Genomic DNA, 12,634 nt, shown 5'->3' on the forward strand with positions numbered 1-12,634 from the left:
AAAAACAATCTCCCTTGTAATTAGGATGCCTACTCATGTCTTTGCCTTGAAACCATCTAAGATAATATTAATCAGATCACACCAAAAAGTACCATCACGGTTACAGCTATCCCTTTTCCTTGGCACCTGTGATAGGCATCAGAAGCAATAGAGATGTAAAACCAAACACCTCAATGAATACATATATAAGATATTATGTGTGGATAGATTGTTACATATACCCGGGTACAAGGTGCACCAAAGAGTTTTGACGGATTATTATTGCTCATTTAATCATCTAATGATGAGGAGCAAAAACTAACCTTGCATTGAATTGGTTGGGTATAGCTTATATCCGGGTGTACATAAAAATATTCACATTAGGTTTGCCAAACAAGAAAACAAGTAGCAAACTAGCCATTCATAAAAATATATACACCCATGAGGATATCCTCAATCCAGAATGCATGTGTTATGTGTAATAGGTAGTAGTAACAAAACCATAAGAACCTCTCGATGGGCATGCCAAAATTTGTCATAAGTACAATAGTGCTCATACCATATTATTGAAAAGTTAATAAAAATTGTTTTGCAAGGTACCTAACATACTGATATTCATAAGAAAGCAACATCATCCTCAAAGTATTGCTGCTTTACAACTTCCAAGTGGTAATTATGAAATTTATGCACAAACTATGTATGGATTTGGAAATAAAAGCGAGTGAATTACTAACCAGAATTAAACTGGGATAACATTAATAAAAAAGAGACAGGAATCGTCATCAGCATTAGCATTATCATTAGCAATAGCATGAGCATAAGCATACTGGATACAACCCACAACATAGGCTGTCAAAGAACCAGGTTCGGGATCATCCAAAATGATCCTCAAAAAAGTGACATGGTACCCTGATACGAGATTCCAAGGCATGCAGAAGAGGTCCCCTGACACATGGAAAAAAGCAAACTTTGCAGCGCAGTCACTGACCATAGAACGCAGAAATCGGAGGTCTATCCCAACAATATTTCCTTGATAAACATCCATGGTTTCCCAATTAAAAGCGAAAACCTGACTTAACCGATCGAACCAATACATGATAGGGGTGTCACTATCCTCCATAATGGCAGCTTTGTTCCCAACAAGGTTAAGATCAAAAGGACAAGCATAATCATCAAACTTAGGAGTACTGGAACGAGTTCTCCATTGACCAGAGTCAACATTATAGATGTAAATCCGAGTGGAATCACCATCACAGCCGTAGAGCAGGATTTCACCCCTGGACTCCCCAAGAGACTCTCTAAAAATTATAGAGACTTTGGTGGAATCGACGACTCCATGAGGCTGAGTGAGGGCAGTCCATGAGTTGGTGAAGGGATCGTAAACCTCACCAAACGGCTTAAGTCCAGACCCAAAATAGTAAAGAATTCCTCGAAGAGAAATAAGCTTAGAACTCATCTGACTTTCAATACCAAAGTGGTCTGAGGGACGAGGGGAAGATGGAGGGAGCGCGATTTCCTTAAATTGTTGAATATAATGTGGGAACGAGGGCTTGTAATCAAGGTCGATGGTAAGAAGCTTGCCAAAATACAAAGTGTAGACAGTGGAGTCGATGAAAGCGGAGTTGCTAAGGGGAATACTACCGGGAGCTTCCGTTATTTGTGAAAGGAAGTGAGGGAGTAATATCCGAGTAGGGAATCTTATATCGCCGATATTGTGACCGTGGGAAAGGCAGTATGATTTGCCGCACTCGGCCATACTGAACCATTCGATGTCGTCTATTGGTATATTCAGCAAAAAGGATTTGTTACCACTGGATTCAAACGACATGAAATATAATCTAATCTCTTTCAGATTACTACTCTCGGAACCAAGTTTCTTCAATCTTTGCCGTTTAACTGGTGATCGTGATCTCGATCTCTTCCTATTCCAATCCATTTGCATAGGCTGTAACATCCTCACTCAATCTCAATATCAATTTCTAGGGTTTTTTTTCCCCTTGGAAACCTAGGGTACTGATTTTGAAAATCAAATGAAGGCTCGACACCTTTAGGATTTTCTAATGAGGTTATAATAGTAACATTTTTTTAAAAGAATTAAAATTGTAACATAATTACAAAATACTTGCCTCAAAAAAAATAATAATTACAAAATATTGTATTTCCTTTGCCTAAAAATAGATTTATGGTAACCGATACACCGTACGGTACAACCAGTTGTACCTGGCAAGGAACAACCGATTGTACAATTTGCTCATTAGACTTTAGAGCAAATTTGTACGAAGTTTTTTTTTTTTTGAGGGAATATGTTAGCAGGATATTTATTCCAAATCAAAGTTCGCAAGAGTCAATAGACTTTGTGGAATGGTACCAATACAAATAACTTCATTGCTATTGCGAGTATCCCATCGTGCCATGAGATGGGCTACCGTATTTCCTGCTCTACGTATATGAGAAATAGAGAAAACATGAAAATTTTTTGCAAGACGATTAACATCATCATAAATCAGCCAAATAGGAGGACAACCCATCATAGCCTGCCTTGTTGGGCTATGGGTCCCTTCCTATGTGGAGAAAGCCCATTGATGTGGTGATGAGTTTGGGGGCAACTAGATAGTTTTTGGCCCAAGTGTTCTTTAGCTTCACAAAGAAGCTTTCTTTGTTGACTTTGTGGTGCCTTGCCGTGTGAAATGGATGGGCAACAAAAGTCTAAAACATCAATTACTTGTTGCTGCTAGAGTGAGTAAATGTGAGGGAAGCAAATTAGTTGAGAGTGTGAGAAAAATACAGAGAGTTCACAAGAGTAGCCCTCTTCACGGTTTTCACTGCGCAGCCTCAAAATTCAGCCCCGATCGAAGCTCAAATTTTGATAGCTTATCCGGGACATCTAAGGCTTCGTTTTCAACAGTTGGATTGTCGTTTGCTGCTCTGGTTCGTGAGATACGGCCTCTAGACAGAAGCTTCGTTTTCTGGTTTAATCTCTCAATTTCTTCCTTAATTGTTTTGTTCTTATGATTGTTGTTGTTGGGTAATTGAGTACCCATCTTTTAGACTTGGAATTGTTGGATTGTCGTGTGCAACATTCCTTTGATCATAATAAAAACAATTTGGATGGACTCCTAAAGTCCCGTGGTTTTTACTCTTCACATCGAAGAGGTTTTCCCCGTAAAAATCGTGTGTCTCTTGCTTGGTTGTTTATGCTCGTTCTTTGCTTAAGTTGCTGCATTAGATGTGTTGATATTGCTGGTGGTTTGTTGATCTTGGAGATATTTCATATAGCTTGAGTTAAGTGTGACCTTTGAACAAACTAGTAGCTTGTGTGTGCTTGTGGTTTGTTGTTTGGTCGTTGATTATTCCGCAAGAGGTGTGTTTATCCTCAACATGCCTGACCTTGTTAACAACTTTCTCAGCATCACTTTCAACCCAAATGCGAGAGTATCCAAGTCTAGCAGCAACTTGACACCCATAACGAACTGCAGCAACCTCTACACATTCCACATCCATGTTTGCCGGAGTCTTCTTTACAGCTGCCCATAATATACTTCCATTCGAGTCTTCTTGTGAAGTTAGTTATGTAAAAATTTAGCTTTGCTCAATTCTATTTAAATGAGTAAAAACTTTTGTTTGTAAAGTTAAAAACTTACATTTGGTTGAAGTTTAGGACTTATTATTGATGTTCAAATAATAAAAAATCTCAATTCTGTTTATTTATCGTTCCAAAGTTGGAATAAAGAATAACAAAAAGAAGAGTTGGGTATATTTGCTCATTTTGACCAAATGAGCAAAAAAAAGAATGTGCTCATCCATCTTCAATAAATTAGCAAATAATAATTTCTCACTTCACAAATTAATCATAATTGACAATTAAAAAGAAAAGAAAGAAAAATCAGAAGTTTGTACAAACTGCTCATTTTAGTTATTGTATTTTATAATTATCATATTACTATCAAAAGCAGAAAATTTTATCTTAAAAATTTATCAACAATCCGGGATCGCCCGAACATAAGACTAGTATAATATTAATAATTATTAACAATAAAAACAAGAAAACCTATGAGGAGAAGGAAATACAAAAAAATAAAACAATGCTTAAACCTAAAATGAAAAACAAGATGAATGAAGTTTAAAAGTTTTATCATATAATTATTCAAAAAAATATTAAATTACTTATCAAACACAAAGTGGAAAGTTAAACGTCCTCTCAAACTTTCGTCACCGGGCCCCAAAACCTCAAAATTTTCTCAAAAAGCATTATTATAGCCTTTAATTTTGTAATTTTTTTACCTTTTTCATCCGGAAATATTAATTGTTGAGATGTTACCATGGTCCCTAATATCCTCCGGGAGTCCAATTGGATCGGTGGAACCATCCAATATGCCCTTAAGCGGTTATTTTACCCGTTCACAACTTGCAGCGATTTCGTAAACTCAAACCTACCACAGACGTTTATGACAACATATAATGATCATATGTGGTTTCAAACGGCATTATATGACCAAGAGATGTATCCCTTAGATTCTCAAGGTTTTTCACCACCGGGCCCCGAAACCTCAAAATTTCCTCAAAAAACGTGGATTATAGCCTTCAATTTTGTAATTTTTTGTCCTTTTTTCGCCCGGAAATAAAAATTGCCCAGACGTTCACCATGGTCCCTAATACCCACCCGGAGTACAATTGGGTCCGTGGAACCATCCAATATGTCCTTAAACGGTCATCTTACCCGTTCACAACTTGCAGTGATTTCGTAAACGCAAGCCTACCACGTACGTTTATGACAACAAATAATGATCATATAAGGGTTCATACGGAATTATATGACACCGAGATATATTCCCTAGGGTCTCAACACCGTACTTTTCGCCACCAGGCCCCTGAAACGTCAATATTTCCTTAAAATGTGTGGATTATAGCCTTCAATTTTGTAAACTTTTGACCTTTTTTTCGCCTGAAAACAAAACTTGTCGAGATGTTTACTATGGTCCCTAATATCCTCCAGCAGTCCAATTAGGTCGGTGGAACCATCTAATATGCCCTTAAACGGTCATTTTACCCGTTCACAACTTCCAATGATTTCGTAAACTCAAGCCTATCACGGACGTTTATGACAACATATAATAAACATATGTGGTTTCAAAAGGCATTATATGACCCTGAGATGTATCCCTTAGGGTCTCAAGGCTTTTCGCCACCAGGCCCTGAAACCTCAAAATTTCCTCAAAAAACGTGGATTATAGCCTTCAATTTTGTAATTTTTTGTCCTTTTTTTCGCCCGTAAATGAAAATTGCTTAGATGTTTATTATGGTCCCTAATATCCTTCGGGAGTACAATTGGGTCGTTGGAACCGTCCAATATGCCCTTAAACAGTCATTTTACCCGTTCACAACTTGTAATGATTTCGTAAACGCAAGCCTACCACGTACGTTTATAAAAACATATAATGATCATATATGAGTTCATACGGCATTATATGACAGTGAAATATATTTCCTAGGGTCTCAACACTTTTGGCCACCGCGCGGGCCCCTAAAACCTCAATATTTCCTCAAAAAGCGTAGATTATAGTCTTTAATTTTCTAATTTTTTGACCTCTTTTCGCGTAAAAATAAAAATTGTAGAGATGTTCTCTAAGGTCCCTAATATCCTCCGGGAGTCCAATTGAGTCAGTGGAACCATCCAATATGCTCTTAACGATCATTTTACCCGTTTGCAACTTGCAGTGATTTCGTAAACTCAAGCCTATCACTGCACGGACATTTATGACAACATATAATAAACATATGTGGTTTCAAACGGCATTATATGACCCCGATATGTATCCCTTAGGGTCTCAAGTCTTTTCATCACCGGGCCCCGAAACCTCAAAAGTTCCTCAAAAAGCGTGGATTATAGCCTTCAATTTTGTAATTTTTTGACCTTTTTTTGCCTGAAAATAAAAATTGTTGAGATGTTTATCATGGTCTCTTACACCCTTCAGCAATCTAATTGGGTCAGTGGAATCATCCAATATGCCCTTAAACGGTCATTTTACCCGTTTACAACTTTTAGTAATTTCCTACACTCAAGCCTACCACGGACGTTTATGAAAACATATAATGATCATATGTGGTTTCAAACGGCATTGTAAGACCCCGAGATGATCCCTTAGGGGCTCAAATCTTTTCGCAACCGGGACTTGAAACCTCAAATTTTCCTCCAAAAGCGTGGATTATAGCTTTCAATTTTGTAATTTTTTTACCTTTTTCGTCCTGAAATAAACATTGCCGAGATATTTACCATGGTACCTAATACTCTCGAGGGTCGGTAGAACCATCCAATATGTCCTTAACGGACATTTTACCCACTCACAACTTGTAGTAATTTCGTAAATTCAAGCCTACCACAGAGGTTTATGACAACATATAATGATCATATGTGGTTTCAAACGGAATTATATGACCCCGATATGTATCCCTTAGGGTCTCAAGACTTTTCGCCACGGGCCCCTAAAACCTCAATATTTCCATAAAATGTGTGGATTATAGTCTTCAATTTTGTAAATTTTTGACCTTTTTTTCGCCTGAAAACAAAAATTGTCGAGATGTTTACTATGGTCCCTAATACCCTCCGGGAGTCCAATTGAGTAGGTGGAACCATCTAATATGCCCTTAACAGTCATTTTACCCGTTCGCAACTTGCATTGATTTCGTAAATTCAATCCTTTCACGGACGTTTGTGACAACATAAAATGATCATATGTGGTTTCTAGCAGCATTATATGACCCCGAGATGTATCCCTTAGGGTCTCAAAACTTTTCGCCACCGGGCCCTGAAACCTCAAAATTTTCTCAAATTAAAGCGTAGATATAGCCTTCAATTTTGTAATTTCTTAACCTTTTTTTGCCCGGAAATAAAAATTGGTGAGATGTTTACCATGGTCCCTAATTCCTCCGGAGTCCAATTGGGTCGGTGGAACCATCCAATATGCCCTTAAATGGTCATTTTACCCGTTCACAACTTGTAGTGATTTCGTAAACTAAAGCCTACCACGGACGTTTATGACAACATATAATGATCATATATGGTTTCAAATGGCATTATTTGGCCTCGAGATGTATCTCTTAGGGTCTCAAGGCTTTTCGCCGCTGGGCCCCGAAACCTTATAATATCCTCAAAAAACGTGGATTATAGCTTTCAATTTTGTAATTTTTTGACCTTTTTTTCGCCAGAAAATAAAAATTGCAGAGATGTTTACCATGGTCCCTAATACCCTTCGTGAGTTCAATTGGGTCGGTGGAACCATCCAATTTGCTCATAAACGGTCATTTTACTAGCTCACAACTTGTAGTGATTTCGTAAATTCAAGCCTACCACGTACGTTTTTGACAACATATATTGATCATATATGGTTTCAAACGACATTATATCACCTCGAGATATATCCCTTTGGGTCTCAACACTTTTTGCCACCGGACCCCGAAACTTCAAAATTTCCTCAAAAAACGTGCATCATAGCCTTCAATTTTTCTAAATTTTTTACCTTCTTTCGTCCGGAAATAAAAATTGTTAAGATGTTTATCATGGTCTCTAATACCCTCTAGTAGTCCAATTGGGTCAGTGGAACTATCCAATATGCCCTTAATCGATCATTTTACCCGTTCACAACTTGTAGTAATTTCGTAAACTAAAGCCTGCCACGGACGTTTATGACAACATATATTGATCATATGTGGTTTCAAACGTCATTATATGACCCCGAGATGTATCCCTTAGGGTCTCAAGGCTTTTCGCAACCGGGACCCGAAACCTCAAAATGTCCTGAAAAAGCGTGGATTATAGTTTTTAATTTTGTAATTTTTTGACATCATTTCGTCCAGATTTAAAAATTGCCGGGATGTCAGCAAATTAAGATTCAATAACTTTATTTATAATTTGCATTGAAGTAAATTATTATTACCTGATGATCATTATAGTGTTCAAAACACTGCCTATGGAAGGGTATTAGCAAGTGTCTCATCAAAGTTCTTCCTTGTTGAAACGAAAAAAACTTGATTGAATTGACTATCCATTAATCTTAATCGACCATGCCAATTATCAGAAATGGAGGTATTTGGGCTTTAAAATGGCATATTCACATCGAAATTACCACGATTAAATTGTCGTTTGTTATAGAATGTATAGGAAAATGAACATCTTTGTGCAACATTTCATTACAACAAAGTGTAGCACATAAAAAATGAATAACACCTATTTACGAGTGAAAAATAAAACATTATAAATTTATATATCAAATTAATGCATTAATAATGTAATGTAAGGTATAATTTAAAAATTAAAATTAAATTAAATTATTGTAATCCATTCAAATCGTTTGGAAAATTACTGATCCTATTACGTAGTTCACATCAGTCACTTGATTTTTTTAGAGTGTTGCGAACAAAAATTACATTTTGAATTCAATCAACAAATCTTTTTAAATCAAGTAAATTAGATTTGATACAATATTCAACACATGTATTATCATACATAAGATCAAATATAAATCTTCAATTATAGTAAAACATGTATAACATCACATATAAAACTAATTAAAAAAAACGATTTTTTCACCATATATCCCTAAGTTTTTTGTTTATTCACCATATACCCATGAAAATTTTCAAGTTCACCATATACCCCTGATTTGTACAAAAATTCACCATATATCCCTAATGACAACAAGATGAGTGGAATTTGATTAATTATGCATTGAAACCACCTTAGATCTTTCCCCCATCCCCGAAACCACTCCTTTCCTTTGTCCTACCCTTGAAACTACTCAAAATCTCCATAATCATATCTATATGATCGATTTTGAGGATGAGAAAAAGAAATTTGGGGTGGTTTTTGGGGTGGAAAAACGAAATGTGGGTGATTTCGAAGGTAAAGGAATGTATTTAGGGTGGTTTCGGGTCATAATTAACCCTAATGATTGACAAAGTTAACAATCATAAGTCATTAAGGGTATATAGTGTATTTTTGTGAAAACTTGAGGGTATATGATGAATTTTAAAAAGTTCATGGGTATATGGTGAATAAACAAAAAACTCAGGGGCATATGGTGAAAAACCCGTAAAAAAAATACTCACCAATCTACAAAAGTAAGTTAATTAAATCTCCAACGAATCTACCAATTTTGTGCACTTTATACACTCCGGCTTTGAGTTATCTACCAATCTTGCCGAAATCTTCTCATATCTTACGATAGTAACCCTTTGAATTATAATTTGTTAATTTACGAAATTTGTTAATTTGTAAATAATTTTAAAATAATTTGTTTTACGTTTTTAGGGGAATAATTTATTGTTCAATTCATCCCAGAAATTTCATAATTGAGTTTGGGACGAATCAACTCGAAATTGAAAACGTTTAGTTTTATTTAGCAGCATCAAATTTATGGCACACACCATGAATTTGATTTCAGTAATTAAAGAGGCAAAGAACAAAGTGATATGAGTATGACTACACGGGAGAATGTTTTAGTATTCAACATAGTGTCGTAATGTGTACCCGCGGGTTTGATGTTCAAAGCTACTATACCAATTTTGAGGAGAACAAATCAAATGGATTTACCCCATTAGTTGGATTTCAAAGATCAAACAAAAGTGTCATGCTAATTGGAGAATACGTTGAAAAAACCAAACAATGGATGAATATTGTGAAAACAAGTCATTCCTTTTGGAATTAAAATCAAAATGCGGTAAATTCTAAAGTGAAATTTGTTTGCCGTCAAATTTTTAGGGTGATGACTGTGCGACATCAAACAATAATTGCACTGGAAACTTACTTCAAAGGCTAAACATTAATCATCACACTTTTCATGTCACAATCACTCCTTTCCAAAAATATGCAAAAAACCATTCCTAAAAGAATCAATGACGAAACATATGCAGAAAGCCTGTAGATTTAGATTTATAGCAATCTTTAGATGTCACAGCACCCTATAACTAATATAAATTAATTATCAATTTTATTTTGTAATTATATACAAGCATATGATTTAATATTTTTTGTTATATGTTTATACAGCAATTTGAGATAGAATTATCAAAGGCGTGCAAGACTTTTGTCTGTTTTTTAATGAATTTATGCCAGATAACACTAGCAATAATATTCATTATCAATCGTTCATTGATTTTTTTTCCACGTCAATTTCAATCTAATGTAGAAGATGTGAAGTAGGTGAATTTTAATCCCACTTTGTAATAGTGACTACGTAGTAAACACCATAATTGATCTTACTAATGAGCAAACACAATGTTTATTCATCTTTTGTAATTTTTTTTTTATGGTTACTAATTACATTTATTTGCATGAACAGATTGCATTCCTTTTTCATATGTCATTCTCCCTTGTTTTGGAACTAACAAGATAGATACAAATTCATATGTCAGATGGATAAGTATCAGGAAAAAAAAACGACTATTCATTTGACATAATAATGAAACTCCAATATCATAATTGGACGGGATGATTGTCTACAAATAAACAAGGCCCCCTTGAATCGGTGTATTATAAACAACCCAAAATTACACTACAAGTGTTGGCATTATTCGATTCATTCGAAATGTCATGGCTCATTATCATACAAAGGAGATGCTAGCTTGACATTTTCATTTTTTTAGGCGGTTTTGATTTTTACCACCTCCAAAAAACGACTTATTTGCTTTTACCATTTACATAAAAAAAAAAAAAAAAAAAAAAAAAAAAAAAAAAAAAAAAAGAGTTTTATTTTACCACCACATAAAAAAATGAAAGTTGATTTTTACCACCAATCACCTCCGACTAACGGATTCCATCCGTAAATCCGTTAGTGGGGCCTACCATGTACACGTGTCACTAGGGATGTCAATGGGGCGGGGCGAATGTTGGCCTTCCTATCCCCATCCCCACCTAACATTTTTATCCCCATCCCCGCGGCGGGTCTAAATTTCATCCCTATCCCCATCCCCGCCCCGGCGGGTACAACTCCAAAACCATCCCCGCCCCACCCCCCACTTGGATATTCACCCCCACCTAATCCCCACCAAAGACCCGCTTAATCCCCACTCAAGAGTCGCCTAATTTTCGCATCTTAAATACACAATCCTACATAATTAATACGGATTACAATATAACAAAACATTCTTAATATTACACACATTTTTGTTTATAATATAAGTGTAGTATAAAGTATTATAATTAATATTTAATTTCACGTAATTAATTTAAAATATAACATAAAAATATATAATTTTGTGTTTTAAAGATTTATAGATGTGGGAATCGGGTGGGGATGGGGCGGGTATGAAGTGGGGCGGGGCGGGGATGGGGCAGGTACAACTTAAAATTCACCCCCGCCCCATCACCCATGGTGGGTATGGTTTTCAATTTTCATCCCCATCCCCGCCCCACCACCCGTCAAACCGAGACCCATCCCCACCCTATTGGGGTGGGTCTAGCTCCTACTTGACCCGCCCCACTGACATCCCTACGTGTTACCATATTTTTGGGTAAAATTTAAAAAAAAAAATTAAAATATAAAAATTAAAAATTAAAAAAAAATTAAAATTAAAAAAAATTTTAAAAAAAAGAGAGAGAGAGAGAGAGAGAGAGAGAGAGAAACCCAGCCACCAACATCTTATTGCAAAGAAACCGAAATTTAAAATCAAAGATATAAAAAAGAAATAACAAAATGGTTGTTTAAGAGTTTTAGATCACAAATCTGCATCAAGGCCTACCAGAAGACACCACATCTTTTTTTTTTTTTTTTTTGAATTTGAAATCAGAAGACATCACATCTTATTGCAAGGAAATCAGAATTTTTATTTTTTCAATTTGAATTTCGAATCGGTTCTTAATCCATATTACTTTCACCCCTAACACTAAAGAAATTGAATGTAGTTAAACAAAAGAATTAGAGATGATTTTGATCAATTTCAACATATAGTCAATTATTTTGGATTGTTCTTCTCTAATCTTCCTTTTTTCTTTTTGGAAGGGAAATTACTTCTATTTTCGGTAACATTACAAGATTTTGACATTCACACTATTCAAACACTTAACTTCGACTTTTTTTTTTATTATTAATAGTTTATACTTGTGAATAAAGTAGGTTTGTGGAATTTTTCCAAATACATTGTTTTTTACTCCTTTTGTCCCTTTATGTCAGTTTGCTCTAATTTTCTTTTTAGCTTTATCCCTTAAAGTTTGTCCCATATTAGTTTGTAGAACATTACAATTTTATTCTCATACCAACTACACTTTGTCGCACCACCTCTCTAGTTTTCTCTTCCATCAATTTCTCCGTACCAAAAATTATAAACAGGACTGAGAAATTATCCATGAGTGTCATACTTCGTTTTTTCAGCTGTTCAACTTTCCTATATACTTTTGATCTTCCATGTTTACCTCTGATTTTGATCCATGCAAGTATGCAACTATACAAGTGCAATAAAAAAAAATACAAGAATAACAGATAACGTATGTGTTTAGCTGCTTTTTTGGGAATTCGTAGAAGATTAATCTTTATATCTTCAATTATAGAAGTACCAAGTTAAAATATACACAAGATCCAAGAAGAACTACTTTCTTAGCGTTGCTATTTGAAGTTTGTAACTATTGGACGATTATCATAAATGAAGGCATGTGGCACAAGAGAAC

Source organism: Chenopodium album, chromosome 26, assembly GCF_948465745.1.
Source record: "Chenopodium album chromosome 26, dcCheAlbu1.1, whole genome shotgun sequence".
NCBI classification, from domain to species: Eukaryota; Viridiplantae; Streptophyta; class Magnoliopsida; order Caryophyllales; family Amaranthaceae; genus Chenopodium; species Chenopodium album.